The sequence below is a fragment of the Scyliorhinus torazame genome, chromosome 15 (assembly GCF_047496885.1).
Source record: "Scyliorhinus torazame isolate Kashiwa2021f chromosome 15, sScyTor2.1, whole genome shotgun sequence".
Lineage (NCBI taxonomy): Eukaryota > Metazoa > Chordata > Chondrichthyes > Carcharhiniformes > Scyliorhinidae > Scyliorhinus > Scyliorhinus torazame.
This window is the reverse complement of record NC_092721.1, coordinates 114,905,207-114,920,824: the sequence shown is the minus strand read 5'-3', so window position 1 is coordinate 114,920,824 and position 15,618 is coordinate 114,905,207. Positions and strand designations below refer to the sequence as shown.

The window sequence follows — 15,618 nt, the reverse complement described above, 5'->3', positions numbered from 1 at the left end:
AAAAATGAATAAATAATAAATAACAAAAATGAGAACTAGCCCTAATTGGCAACTGCCTTGTCACAAGTAACACTCTCCAAAAATATAATTTAACAGTCCAATATATAATTATCTGTAGCAACGACCTATACATACTATACAGTATATATTAACAACCCTGAGAGTCCTTCTGGTTCCTCCTTCCCCCCCGCCCCCCCCCCCCCCCCCCCCCCCGGATCCTGGGCTGCTGCTGCTGCCTTCTTTTTTCCATTCCATCTATCTTTCTGCGAGGTATTCGACGAACGGTTGCCACCGCCTGGTGAACCCTTGAGCCGACCCCCTTAGGACGAACTTAATCCGCTCTAGCTTTATAAACCCCGCCATGTCATTTATCCAGGTCTCCACCCCCGGGGGCTTGGCTTCTTTCCACATTAGCAATATCCTGCGCCGGACTACTAGGGACGCAAAGGCCAAAACATCGGCCTCTCTCGCCTCCTGCACTCCCGGCTCTTGTGCAACCCCAAATATAGCCAACCCCCAGCTTGGTTCGACCCGGACTCCTACTACTTTTGAAAGCACCTTTGTCACCCCCATCCAAAACCCCTGTAGTGCCGGGCATGACCAAAACATATGGGTATGATTCGCTGGGCTTCTCGAGCACCTCGCACACCTATCCTCCACCCCAAAAAATTTACTGAGACGTGCTCCAGTCATATGTGCCCTGTGTAATACCTTAAACTGAATCAGGCTTAGCCTGGCACACGAGGACGACGAGTTTACCCTGCTTAGGGCATCTGCCCACAGCCCCTCCTCGATCTCCTCCCCCAGCTCTTCTTCCCATTTCCCTTTTAGTTCATCTACCATAGTCTCCCCTTCGTCCCTCATTTCCCTATATATATCTGACACCTTACCATCCCCCACCCATGTCTTTGAGATCACTCTGTCCTGCACCTCTTGTGTCGGGAGCTGCGGGAATTCCCTCACCTGTTGCCTCGCAAAAGCCCTCAGTTGCATATACCTGAATGCATTCCCTTGGGGCAACCCATATTTCTCGGTCAGCGCTCCCAGACTCGCGAACTTCCCATCGACAAACAGATCTTTCAGTTGCGTTATTCCTGCTCTTTGCCACATTCCATATCCCCCATCCATTCCCCCCGGGGCAAACCTATGGTTGTTTCTTATCGGGGACCCCCCCAAGGCTCCAGTCTTTCCCCTATGCCGTCTCCACTGTCCCCAAATCTTCAGTGTAGCCACCACCACCGGGCTTGTGGTGTAGTTCCTCGGTGAGAACGGCAATGGGGCTGTCACCATAGCCTGTAGGCTAGTCCCCCTACAGGACGCCCTCTCTAATCTCTTCCACGCCGCTCCCTCCTCCTCTCCCATCCACTTACTCACCATTGAAATATTAGCGGCCCAATAATACTCACTTAGGCTCGGTAGTGCCAGCCCCCCCCTATCCCTGCTACGCTGTAAGAATCCCTTCCTCACTCTCGGGGTCTTCCCGGCCCACACAAAACCCATGATGCTCTTTTCAATCCTTTTAAAAAAAGCCTTCGTGATCACCACCGGGAGGCACTGAAACACAAAGAGGAATCTCGGGAGGACCACCATCTTAACCGCCTGCACCCTCCCTGCCATTGACAGGGATACCATATCCCATCTCTTGAAATCCTCCTCCATCTGTTCCACCAACCGCGTTAAATTTAACCTATGCAATGTGCCCCAATTCTTAGCTATCTGGATCCCCAGGTAACGAAAGTCCCTTGTTACCTTCCTCAACGGTAGGTCCTCTATTTCTCTACTCTGCTCCCCTGGATGCACCACAAACAACTCACTCTTCCCCATGTTCAATTTATACCCTGAAAAATCCCCAAACTCCCCAAGTATCCGCATTATTTCTGGCATCCCCTCCGCCGGGTCCGCCACGTATAGTAGCAAATCGTCCGCATACAAAGATACCCGGTGCTCTTCTCCTCCCCTAAGTACTCCCCTCCACTTCTTGGAACCCCTCAACGCTATCGCCAGGGGCTCAATCGCCAGTGCAAACAATAATGGGGACAGAGGGCATCCCTGCCTTGTCCCTCTATGGAGCCGAAAATATGCAGATCCCTGTCCATTCGTGACCATGCTCGCCACTGGGGCCCAATACAACAGCTGCACCCATCTAACATACCCCTCTCCAAAACCAAATCTCCTCAACACCTCCCACAAATAATCCCACTCTACTCTATCAAATGCTTTCTTGGCATCCATCGCCACTATCTCCGTTTCTCCCTCTAGTGGGGCCATCATCATTACCCCTAACAACCTCCGTATATTCGTGTTCAGCTGTCTCCCCTTCACAAACCCAGTTTGGTCCTCGTGGACCACCCCCGGGACACATTCCTCTATTCTCATTGCCATTACCTTGGCCAGGACCTTGGCATCTACATTTAGGAGGGAACTAGGTCTATAGGACCCGCATTGTAGCGGGTCCTTTTCCTTCTTTAAGAGAAGCGATATCGTTGCTTCAGACATAGTCGGGGGCAGTTGTCCCCTTTCCTTTGCCTCATTAAAGGTCCTCGTCAGTACCGGGGCGAGCAAGTCCACATATTTTCTATAGAATTCGACTGTGAATCCATCCGGTCCCGGGGCCTTTCCCGCCTGCATGCTCCTAATTCCTTTCACCACTTCTTCTACCTCAATCTGTGCTCCCAGTCCCACCCTTTCCTGCTCTTCCACCTTGGGAAATTCCAGCCGATCCGAGAAGCCCATCATTCTCTCCCTCCCATCCGGGGGTTGAGCTTCATATAATTTTTTATAAAATGTCTTGAACACTCCATTCACTCTCTCCGCTCCCCGCTCCATCTCTCCTTCCTCATCCCTCACTCCCCCTATTTCCCTCGCTGCTCCCCTTTTCCTCAATTGGTGTGCCAGCAACCTGCTCGCCTTCTCCCCATATTCGTACTGTACACCCTGTGCCTTCCTCCATTGTGCCTCTGCAGTGCCTGTAGTCAGCAAGTCAAATTCTACATGGAGCCTTTGCCTTTCCCTGTACAGTCCCTCCTCCGGTGCTTCCGCATATTGTCTGTCCACCCTCAAAAGTTCTTGCAGCAACCGCTCCCGTTCCGTACTCTCCTGCTTCCCTTTATGTGCCCTTATTGATATCAGCTCCCCTCTAACCACCGCCTTCAACGCCTCCCAGACCACTCCCACCTGGACCTCCCCATTATCATTGAGTTCCAAGTACTTTTCAATGCACCCCCTCACCCTTAGACACACCCCCTCATCTGCCATTAGTCCCATGTCCACCACCCACCACTCTTCTGTTCACTAGCCAACCTTTGCTTGCTAGTGTGGAGGCCCCTCCCCCATTGCACGGTCCCGAGAAACAAACAAAGCCACTGCAAAGACTGCGCCCCAGAAAACCACCATAACCCCAAAGCCCAATATAATTGTCACCAACTGTAAGTCATAAACTACCCTTTCCCATTCAGCCAACCCAAAAACCCAACTGTTCCTCCCTCAAATACAAAACAAAAAGCAACCCGAAGCGAGAAATACAGACTAAGCACCGTCCTCATCCCCTCAGTCTAAATGCCAATCCCATCCCTCATTTCAGTCCCAGTCCTTCGGCCTTCACGAACGCCTTTGCCGTTTCCACCATCTCGAAGTAGAAGTCTCTCGAGTTGTAGGTCACCCTCAACTTCGCCAGGTAGTCCACGCCAAACCTCACACTGTTACTGTAGAGTGCCACCTTTACCCGTCCAAAGACCACACGCCTCCTTGCCAGTTCCCCGTCAAGTCCTGGTATATTCGAATACCAACTCCTTCCCACTTCACCTCATGCCTTTGCTTCACCAACCCATAATCTTGACGTGAAACTTGTGAAAGCAAATTATAACTGCCCATGGCGGCTAGTTTGCTTTTGGCTTGGGCCTGAGCAACCGATGAGCCCTGTCCAGCTCATATCGGGAGAGTTCTTCCCCCCTCCTCCAACAACTCAGCCGGCAAATTTGCAAAATACTCAGTCGACCTCGAGCCCTCCACCCCTCAGGCAGGCCCACAATTCATAAATTCTGCCGCTTCAACCTGTTCTCCCGATCGTCCACCTTGGCTCTCAGTCCTTGGTTGGCCTCCACCGCCCTCCGCAGCTCCTCACCCATTGAGGTGCTGCAACAGATTTTCCTACAACCCCTTCATCTTCTCCGTTTGATCCCGCACCTTGGTCGATGCCTTCAACACCGCCACCTTCACCGGGTCAATCGCCTCCTCCACCATTGCAGCCATCATCTCCTTTTGCAGCACCTCCACGTGCTTAGTGAACTGCCTCTCGAATTCTCCGGTCACCACCTTAGTCAGAGTTTCCACTGTGAGGAACGCGGCCCCACCCAGCGATCTAACCTCCGCCATCTTTCCTACTGCCGGGCTGACCTGTTCACTCAACAGCGGACTTCTGGGACTGAGTCATTCCCCATCTTTCTTATGCTTTCCTGCACCAGCTTATTCAAAAACTGCCCCTGAATCTGAATGTTAACTACAAAAACCAGAGCCTTGAACTGGAGCTACCCAATGTGCGTCTTCACCGACATGCCACCACCGGACATTGTTGCATAGGGTAATTTCATTGGTGCTAGCTATTTGCGAACATTGCCTTAAACATAAGACAATAGATTATTTCAAGATGTATTCTTTATCTCACAACCACACAAGTGTATAGTTCGTTAAACCAGCAATTGTGTTCTGATATGGGCCTATAATGAATACATTAGATTCGTTTCTCTCAAGTTCTCCTACAGCAGTTTTACATTTCAAACTTAAATCCTAACATAGGGATATTAGTAGGCAATACCGAAATAAATATTATCTGACTCTTATTAACTTTTGATTATTAATTACCTATCCTTTAATTTCATGATCATTGAGGTGCTTTGAATATCGTCATCTGTTTCTCATCGTGACAACTACGCGACGTTAAGTTAACTTGTTGTTGAAGGTTAGCAGCATTCATAGAATCCTACAGTGCAGAAGGAGGCCATTTAGCCCATCGAGTCTACACCAACTCTTGGCAAGAGCGCCTCATCCATGCCCAATTGCCTATCCTATTCTCATAACCCCACCTAACCTTTGGACACTAAGGTACAATTTAGCATGGCCAATCTACATAACATGCACATCGTTATGGGAGGAAACCGGAGCACCCGGAAGAAACCCAGGCAGACACGGGAAGAATGTGCAAACTCCACACAGACAGTAACCCGAGGTCGGAATCGAACCTGGGCCCCTCGTGCTGTGAGGCAGCAGTGCTAACCACTGTGCCACCATGCCGTCCATTAATGTGGCTTCTTTTCTGGTTGCATGCTGGTACAAAATTGTGACTTGACCTACTTGTTTTTGTGCAGAATATATGATTGTAAAAAGCCTTTCACACGAAATGGTCAAGTTAAGGGGCGGCATGGTGGCACAGTGGTTAGCACTGCTGCCTCACAGCACCGAGGACTCGGGTTCGATCCCGACCCCAAGTCACTGTCCGTGTGGAGTTTGCACATTCTCCCTGTGTCTGCATGGTTCTCACCCCCACAACCCAAAGATGTGCAGGGTAGGTTGATTGGCTGTGCTAAATTGCCCCTTAATTTAAAAGAAAGAAATGGTCAAGTTAAGCAAGCACGTTAAAATCCTACTAAAATAAAGTCTCAAACCTAGGTCAGCTTTTTGAACTAAAAAGTTTAAAATGCTATCTGCCATGTGTAGTGATGGCCTCTCGATTCAAGTAGGCCAAAACCATGCTGTTTCATTTGCTTTCTATTTACTCGACATACATTATTATTTATTCGTCATACCAATATTTATGCCATCTCTTAAAAATCCCATCCTTCCCATTGCCACCTCCAATAATTTATTGCTTTTCACCAAAATTCAAATTTCATCACTTAGACTCTCTGCTTCCCTCGATTCAAATTACTTCCTTACATTTTTCTACTCCCAATTTCCAACCCAGACTTATTTGTGGTGATTTTTATAGGATGACAACATCGCTGGTTAGGCCAGCATTTATTGGCCATCCCTAGATGCTCTTCGGAAGGTGGTGGTTTGTTGCCTTCTTGAACCACTGCAGTCCCTGAGGTGTAGGTACACCCACAGAGTTTTTAAGGAGGGAGTTCCTGGATTTTGACCCAGCAACAGTGACGGAATGGCGATATATTCCCAAGTCAGGTGGTGCGGGAAAGGCCTTTGGCGCCACGCCAGCCGGGGCCGAAAGGTCTTCGCCGGGCAACGCGGGTCCGCGCATGCGCGGGAGCGTCAGCGACTGCTGATGTCATTCCCGCACATGCGCAGGGGAGGGGGTCTCTTCCGCCTCTGCCATAGTGCAGACCATGGCGAAGGCGGAAGAAAAAGAGTCCCCCCACGTCATAGGCCCGCCTGCGGATCAGTCGGCCACGATCGCAGGCCAGGCCACCGTGGGGGCACCCCCCGGAGCCAGATCGCCCCCCCCAGGACCCCAGAGCCCGCCCGCGCCACCTTGTCCCGCCGTTCAAAAGATGGTTTAATCCACGCTGGCGGGACAGGCATTCCAGCAGCGGGACTTCGGCCCATCGCGGGCCGGAGAATCGATGGGGGTGGGCCCGCCGACCGGCACGGCGCGATTCCCGCCCCCGCCGAATCTCTGGCGGCGGAGACTTTGGGACACGGCGGGGGCGGGATTCACGCCAGCCCCCGGCGATTCTCCAACCCGGCGGGGGGTCGGAGAGAATCCCACCCGAGGTCATTGATGAAGCAGCTGAAATGGTTGGGCCAAGGACATTACCCTGAAGAACTTGATGTTCTGGAACTGAGATGATTGACTGCCAACCACCACAACCATCTTCCTTTGTGCCAGGAATGACTCCAACTCCATGAGAGATTTCCCCCTGACATTTGCTAGAGATTCTTGATGTCATACTTTGTCAAATTCAGCCTTGATGTCAAGGGCAGTCATCACCACCTCACCTCTGGCATTCAGCTCTTTTGTCCCTGTTTGAACCAAGGCTGTAATGAGGTCAGGAGCTGATGACCCTGGTGGAACCCAAACAGCATCCGCGAGCAAGTTATTGCTGAGTAAGTGCCGCTTGATAGCACTGTTGATGACTCCTTCCATCACTTTGCTGATGATGGAGAGTAGACTGATAGGGCGATAATTGGCTGGGTTGGATTTGTCCTATTTCTTGCGCAGAGGACACACCTGGGCAATTTTCCACATCACCAGGTGATGCCAATGTTGTAGCTGTACTGGAACAGCTTGGCTAAGGGTACGGCAGGTTCTAGAGCACAAGTCTTCAGTACTACTGCGGTAATATTGTCAGGGCCCATAGCTTTGCCTTCCGCCGTTTCCTGATATCACATGGAGTGAATCGTCATCCACTCGGCACTTCTGGCTGAAGATTGTTGAAAATACCTCAGCCTTGTCTTTTGCACAAATGTGCTGGGCTTCTGCCTTGGCTCCTTTTCACTCGAATGATGTTGATCTCCTGTGACTAATCGATCTCTTGTGACTAATCAATGTTGTCCTGCCTCACTTTGCCTGCTGTTTGTTTCCTTCCAATTTTGATGACTTTCAATAGTGATTTAAATTTTTGTCAATCAAAATCTGTGCTTCCCTTCTAAAAACAAAATATGCTGGAAATACTCAACAGTTCAGGCAGCATCTGTGGAGAGAAACAGAGATAATAAATCAGGTGAAGATGATCAACCTGAAATTTTAGAGAAAATGCTGGAAAAGCTCTTTTCTCTCCCTACAGATGCTGCCAGACCGGCTGAGATTTTCCAGCATTTTCTCTTTGATTTCAGATTCCAGCATTCGCAGTAATTTGCTTTTTTTTAAAAAAATATTTTATTGAAAATTTTTGGCCAACCATCACAGTACATTGTGTATCCTTTACACAGTAATATAACAATATAAATAACAATGGCCAGTTTTATAAACAAGAAATAAATAATATATAATATATAAACAAAAACAAAACTAAATGGCAACTGCCTTGTCCCAGATAAATATTCTCCACAAATATGTTTTAACAGTCCAATATACAATTATCTATAACAACAACCTATACATATTATACTTATATATTAGCATCCCTGAGAATCCCTCTGGCTCTTTCTCCCCCCCCCCCCCCCCCCCCCCCCCCCCCCCCCCCCCCCCCCCCCCCGGGCTGCTGCTGCTGTCTTCTTTTCCATTCCCTCTATCTTTCTGTGAGGTATTCGACGAACGGTTGCCACCGCCTGGTGAACCCTTGAGCCGATCCCCTTAGGACGAACTTGATCCGTTCCGGCTTTATAAACTCTGCCATGTCATTTATCCAGGTCTCCACACCCGGGGGTTTGGCTTCCTGCCACATCAACAGTATCCTGCGCCGGGCTACTAGGGACGCAAAGGCCAAAACATCAGCCTCTCTCGCCTCCTGCACTCCCGGCTCTTCTGCAACCCCAAATATAGCCAACCCCCAGCTTGGTTCGACCCGGACCCCCACTACCTTCGAAAGCACCTTTGTCACCCCCACCCAAAACCCCTGTAGTGCCGGACATGACCAGAACATGTGGGTGTGATTCGCTGGGCTTTTCGAGCATCTCGCACACCTATCCTCTACTCCAAAAAATTTGCTAAGCCATGTTCCAGTCATATGCGCCCTGTGTAACACCTTAAATTGTATCAGGCTTAGCCTGGCACACGAGGACGATGAGTTTACCCTACTTAGGGCATCAGCCCACAGCCCCTCCTCAATCTCCTCCCCCAGCTCTTCTTCCCATTTCCCTTTCAGCTCGTCTACCATAATCTCCTCCTCGTCTCTCATCTCCCTATATATGTCTGACACCTTACCGTCCCCCACCCATGTCTTTGAGATCACTCTGTCCTGCACCTCCTGCGTCGGGAGCTGCGGGAATTCCCTCATCTATTGCCTCGTAAAAGCCCTCAGTTGCATATACCGGAATGCATTCCCTTGGGGCAACCCATATTTTTCGATCAGCGCTCCCAGACTTGCAAACGTCCCATCTACAAACAGATCTCTCAATTGTGTTACTCCTGCTCTTTGCCATGTTCCAAATCCCCCATCCATTCTCCCCGGAGCAAACCTATGATTATTTCTTATCGGGGACCACACCGAGGCTCCTGTCTTTCCCCTATGCCGTCTCCATTGCCCCCAAATTTTCAGAGTAGCCACCACCACTGGGCTTGTGGTGTATTTCTTCGGTGAGAACTGCAACGGCGCCGTCACCATGGCTTGTAGGCAAGTCCCCCTACAGGACGCCTTCTCCAATCTCTTCCACGCCGCTCCCTCCTCTTCTCCCATCCACTTACATACCATTGAGATGTTGGCGGCCCAGTAGTACTCACTCAGGCTCGGTAGCGCCAGCCCCCCCCCTATCCCTACTACGCTGCAGAAATCCCTTCCTCACTCTCGGGGTCTTCCCGCCCCACACAAAACACATGATACTCTTCTCAATCCTTTTGAAAAAAGCCTTCGTGATCACCACCGGGAGGCACTGAAACACAAAGAGGAATCTCAGGAGGACCACCATTTTAACCGCTTGTACCCTCCCTGCCAATGACAGGGATACCATGTCCCATCTCTTGAAGTCCTCCTCCATCTTTTCCACCAACCGCGTTAAGTTTAACCTATGCAATGTACCCCAATTCTTGGCTGTCTGGATCCCCAAGTAGCGAAAGTCCCTTGTTACCTTCCTCAACGGTAAGTCCTCTATTTCTCTGCTCTGCTCCCCTGGATGCACCACAAACAGCTCACTTTTCCCCATGTTCAGCTTATATTCTGAAAATTCTCCAAACTCCCCAAGTATCCGCATTATCTCTGGCATCCCCTCCGCCGGGTCTGCCACATACACCAATAAATCGTCCGCGTAAAGAGATACCCGGTGTTCCTCTCCTCCCCTGAGTACTCCCCTCCACTTCCTGGAACCCCTCAATGCTACTGCCAGGGGCTCAATCGCCAGTGCAAACAATAATGGAGACAGAGGACATCCCTGCCTCGTCCCTCTATGGAGCCGAAAATACGCAGACCCCCGTCCATTCGTGACCACGCTCGCCATCGGGGCCCTATACAGCAGCTGTACCCATCTAATATACTCATCTCCAAAGCCAAATCTCCTCAACACCTCCCACAAATAATCCCACACCACTCTATCAAATGCTTTCTCGGCATCCATCGCCACCACTATCTCCGCTTCCCCCTCTGGTGGGGGCATCATCATTACCCCTAGCAGCCTCCGTATATTGGTATTCAGCTGTCTCCCCTTCACAAACCCAGTTTGGTCCTCATGGACTACCCCCGGGACACAATCCTCTATCCTCATTGCCATTACCTTGGCCAGAATCTTAGCGTCTACATTTAGAAGGGAAATAGGTCTATAGGACCCGCATTGCAGCGGGTCTTTTTCCTTCTTTAGGAGAAGCGATATCGTTGCCTCCGACATAGTCGGGGGCAGCTGTCCCCTTTCCTTCGCCTCATTAAAGGTTCTCATCAGTATCGGGGCAAGCAAGTCCACATATTTCCTATAAAATTCGACTGGAAATCCATCCGGTCCCGGAGCCTTCCCCGCCTGCATACTCCTAATTCCTTTCACCACTTCCTCTATCTCGATCTGTGCTCCCAGTCCCACCCTCTCCTGCTCCTCCACCTTAGGAAATTCCAGCCGGTCCAGGAAGCACATCATTCTCTCCTTCCCATCCGGGGGCCGAGCTTCGTATAAACTTTTATAGAATGCTTTGAACACTCCATTCACTCTCTCCGCTCCCCGCTCTATCTCTCCTTCCTCATCCCTCACTCCCCCTTATTTCCCTCGCTGCTCCCCTTTTCCTCAATTGATGGGCCAGCAACCTGCTCGCCTTCTCCCCATACTCATACTGTACACCCTGTGCCTTCCTCCACTGTGCTTCTGCAGTACCCGTTGTCAGCAAGTCAAATTCTACGTGTAACCTTTGCCTTTCCCTGTACAGTCCCTCCTCCGGTGCCTCCGCATATTGCCTGTCCACCCTCAGAAGTTCTTGCAGCAACCGCTCCCGTTCCCTACTCTCCTGCTTTCCTTTATGTGCCCTTATTGATATCAGCTCCCCTCTAACCACTGCCTTCAGCGCCTCCCAGACCACTCCCACCTGGACCTCCCCGTTATCATTGAGTTCCAAGTATTTTTCAATGCACCCCCTCACCCTTAGACACACCCCTTCATCTGCCATTAGTCCCATGTCCATTCTCCAGGGTGGACGCCCTTCTGTTTCCTCCCCTATCTCCAAGTCTACCCAATGTGGAGCGTGATCCGAAATGGCTATAGCCGTATACTCCGTCCCCCTCACCTTCGGGATCAACGCCCTTCCCAATACAAAAAAGTCTATTCGCGAATAAACTTTGTGGACATAGGAGAAAAACGAAAACTCCTTACTCCTAGGTCTACTAAATCTCCACGGGTCTACTCCTCCCATCTGCTCCATAAAATCTTTAAGCATCTTGGCTGCAGCCGGCCTCCTTCCAGTCCTGGATCTCGACCTGTCCAGCCCTGGCTCCAGCACCGTATTAAAATCTCCCCCCATTACCAACTTTCCCACCTCTAGGTCCGGGATGCGTCCTAGCATGCGCCTCATAAAATTGGCATCATCCCAGTTCGGGGCATATACGTTTACCAAGACCACCGCCTCCCCCTGTAATTTGCCACTCACCATCACGTATCTGCCCCCGCTATCCGCCACTATGGTCTTTGCCTCAAACATAACCCGCTTCCCTACTAGTATAGCCACCCCCCTGTTTTTCGCATCTAGCCCAGAATGAAACACCTGCCCCACCCATCCTTTGCGTAGTCTAACCTGGTCTATAAGTTTCAAGTGCGTCTCTTGTGACATAACCACGTCTGCCTTAAGTTTCTTAAGGTGTGCGAGTACTCGTGCCCTCTTTATCGGCCCGTTCAGCCCTCTCACATTCCACGTGATCAACCGGGTTGGGGGGCTTTTTCCCCCCCCCCCCTTGTCGATTAGCCATCCCCTTTTTCCAGTTCCTCATCCGGTTCCCACGCAGCTGTGTCCCCCCCAGGCGGTGCCCCCCCGCCCACCCCTCTCCCCAGCAGCAGCAACCCAGTAGCTCCCCCCTCCCACCCCCGCTAGATCCCCCACTAGCGTAGTTACACCCCCCATGTTGCTCCCAGAAGTCAGCAAACTCTGGCCGACTTCGGCTTCCCCCCGTGACCTCGGCTCACACCGTGCGATGCCCTCTCCTTCCTGCTTCCCTATTCCCACCATGATTATCATAGCGCGGGAACAAAGCCCGCGCTTCCCTTTTGGCCCCGCCCCCCATGGCCAACGCCCCATCTCCTCCACCTCCCTTCCTCCCTCCACCACCACCTGTGGAAGAGAGAAAAGTTACCGCATCGCAGGATTAATAACATAAAACTCATCTTTCCCCCCCTCTTCGCCCCCCCATACTCGCCCCACCACTTTGTTTCAAACGTTCTTTTTTAATAACCCGCTTATTCCAGTTTTTCTTCCACAATAAAAGTCCACGCCTCATCCGCCGTCTCAAAGTAGTGGTGCCTCCCTTGATATGTGACCCACAGTCTTGCCGGTTGCAGCAAGTAATTTGCTTTTAACCTGAAATTTTAACCCTGTTTCTCTTCATAGATCCTGTCTGACCGGCTGACTATTTCCAACACTTTTTGCTTTTGTTTCAGATTTACAGCATCTGCAGTATTTACTTATTTGCTTCCTTGCTGTTGAAATCACCATTCCTGATTACTTCAGTTATTAATGTTGAGAATGAGCGGGGAGTTGCTAAGATCCAGTATTCTGCTTTCATTAATGACTTTGAACAAATTGTTTAACTGATATCCCTAATTGTCCCAGTAATTCAACCGATGTCAAGTCTCTTCACATTCAATCATAATTCTTATGCTGTCTGTGTCTCCTCAGCTTTGGGCTCATATAACATATGTCAGACCAGAGTTTTGTCAGACACTCTGCAAGAAACCACACTCAGTAGAATAGTCTTGTCTTGTTTATATTGCAAGCTGATTACTTGGATCAATCTTTAAGAGTTATTTTCTTTTCCCAAATCAATTGGTACTTTTACTCTCCTGAACATTGTATTAGAGCAATGATGCAATTGATATTGTTGTTGTTGGAATAAAATACTTCATAACTCTTTTCCATCACGTCTGGGTGGTGCACCTTGATTCAATAGTGTCTGCTATTCTATTTTCTCCTGCAAACGTTCTCCCAAGGTATACAAGGCGATGGGTCATGTGCTGGGAAATGAGATTAGAATAGTTAGGTGGTTGATTTTGACCAGCAGACTCGATGGGCCGAAGGGCCTTTTCTGTGCTGTAATCCTCTATGACTATTCTTCCTGTAGGACTTACCAGTTGATCAGTCTGAAGTATCCAAGCTGTCTTCAGCACTGCACGGAACATTCATAAAGCTATCAGAACTTCTAAATGTAACTTTATTTCAAAGATACTTTTACTGGTGTATTTTCAGCAGTTTGTTACTTTGGTCCTTGACAAACCTGTCTTTCATAACTTCAGTGAATCCTCCTTCCATCCAGGTGATACATTTGTCAACTCTCCTAAAGAAAAAGGAGACTGCCTTGAGTCATTTCCTTCGCTCCGACCCTAATACAGTGACTTTAGTGAAGAATATTTCCCCATTATCTTTCAATACAACTGCATCATCAAGTTGTAACCTTGCAGATCGATCAAATTCTCCAGTTTTTAGTCGACAAGAATTCCTTTCGTGTCAACAGTATTACATTTGTCATCCTCAAGAAATGTCTTCAAACTTATTTTTGTCTTACACTATCATTCTTCAGTGGCCTTGGATTTGTTATAAACCTGTGCCATAGATTTTTTAAAATATTTTTATTAAACATGTTTTGATAGGTACAAAATAATAATGCAAGAAAATAAGTTAAAAGCAACAGTTCCCCCCAACAACTGACGATGACTAAGTACAGAATAAACGGCTGACACCTTTTGTAGAACCCCTCAATTGCATCTCTTGTGGTGCACTTAATTTTCTCACGATTTAGAAACTCCATAAGATCCCCCAGCCATACTGAGTCATTGGGTGGAGAAGCTGACTTCCACTCCAATAGAATCTGCCCGTAAACGATCAGCAAAACGAAGACTAAAACATCCGCCTGCAACCCCAGCAGGTCTAACACCCCAAATATTGCCCCTAAGGGACTAAGCTCCAATTCCATTTGTAGAATCGCCAACATGGTGCTGAAGAAGGAGACTCAGAAACTCACTAGCTCAAGACATGCCCAGAACATGTGCACATGGTTTTCCAGGCCCCTCCCACAGCGCCAACACTTATCCTCCACCCCCTCAAACAACTGATCCTCCACCCCCTCAAACAACTGCAGATATCTAAAGTTTTCCGACTGTGAGAGCCCAAACCCCAAACTCCTCTCTCAGCTCCTCCAAACTCGTGAACCGCCCTCCAGAAAAAAAACTCTTTCCTCCTCCCAGCCTCTAAACCTGGCATCAAATCTTGCCAGCTCGAGCATGTGGTTAGCACAAATCAATGCCATCTTCGACACCATTCCCAATTTGAGGTGCTGCTGAAATTGTCTGCATATTTTCAATGTAGCCACCACCACCTGATTACCTGAATATTTCCCTGGAGAGAACGGAGGTAAGGACGTCGCCACGCCCGCACCCCAATCCCCTCCATGAACCTGACTCTATCTTTACCCCATATCTTGGCCCCTGCACCAGCCCAACACCACCTCCGCATTTGTTTCCCAATAATAATATACCAGGCTCGTCAACGCCAACCCCCCTGAGTGCCAATCCCTCTGCAGGACTGATTTCTGAATCCTGGCTACTTTGCCCGCCCATATGAAGGACAAAATCAATCTCTCCACCCCACAAAGAACACTTGGCATAACCAGTAAACATTGGAATAAAAACAAAAACCGTGGCAGAATATTCATCTTTACAGATTGAACTCGACCTGCCTGCGATAGAGAAAGGCTATCTCACCTCTTTACGAAGCTGGGCCCAATCCCGAGCTACCTACACCCCAAGAACCTAAAGTGGATGCCCATCAAACGGAATGACAGCACCCCCAGATTAGCTCCCTTCCCTGGCAGGGTAATCAAAAAAACACTCACTTTTCTCTGAATTTAGCTTATATTCGGAAAAAGCCCCAAATCGTTTTAACAGCGCCATTATCCTCCCCCATTGTAGGGACCGGGTCCGCATCGTACAGTAACAAATCATCAGCGTACAGGGACAACCTATGCTCCATTCCCCTCCACTTATCCAAATTCCTCTTTTTTTTAAAAACCTGCTTCTACTGTTCATTAAAATTGAAAGAAAATCCAGCTCTTCAGGCAGTGAGATAGATGACCCACTGTGAGAGCTGGTATTACAGCTTTTACTGTCTGTCAGAACTGTAGAAAAACAAAAAAAACACCTACCCATGTATTCTTAATATAAAATATCCCATGGTGTGTTACATTGTCACAATAATGAAGAATGCCAGAGAGATTTGGTCCCTTATGAAATATTAACTGTTGACCACCGCAAAGCAGCGCAGTTCAGAAATAGTGGTCGATAATGCCATTTGAAGTGAGAGGTTCGTTTTACAACGTTTCATGTGCTACATTTTCGAGCTCTTTT

General features: G+C 49.1%; 1 protein-coding gene across 2 annotated transcripts in view; it reads left to right on the top strand.

Annotated features, from left to right (window-relative positions):
* rev1 (REV1 DNA directed polymerase) overlaps window positions 1–15,618 on the top strand; it is a 232,101-nt gene that overhangs the window by 215,214 nt on the left and 1,269 nt on the right. The window lies entirely within an intron of this gene.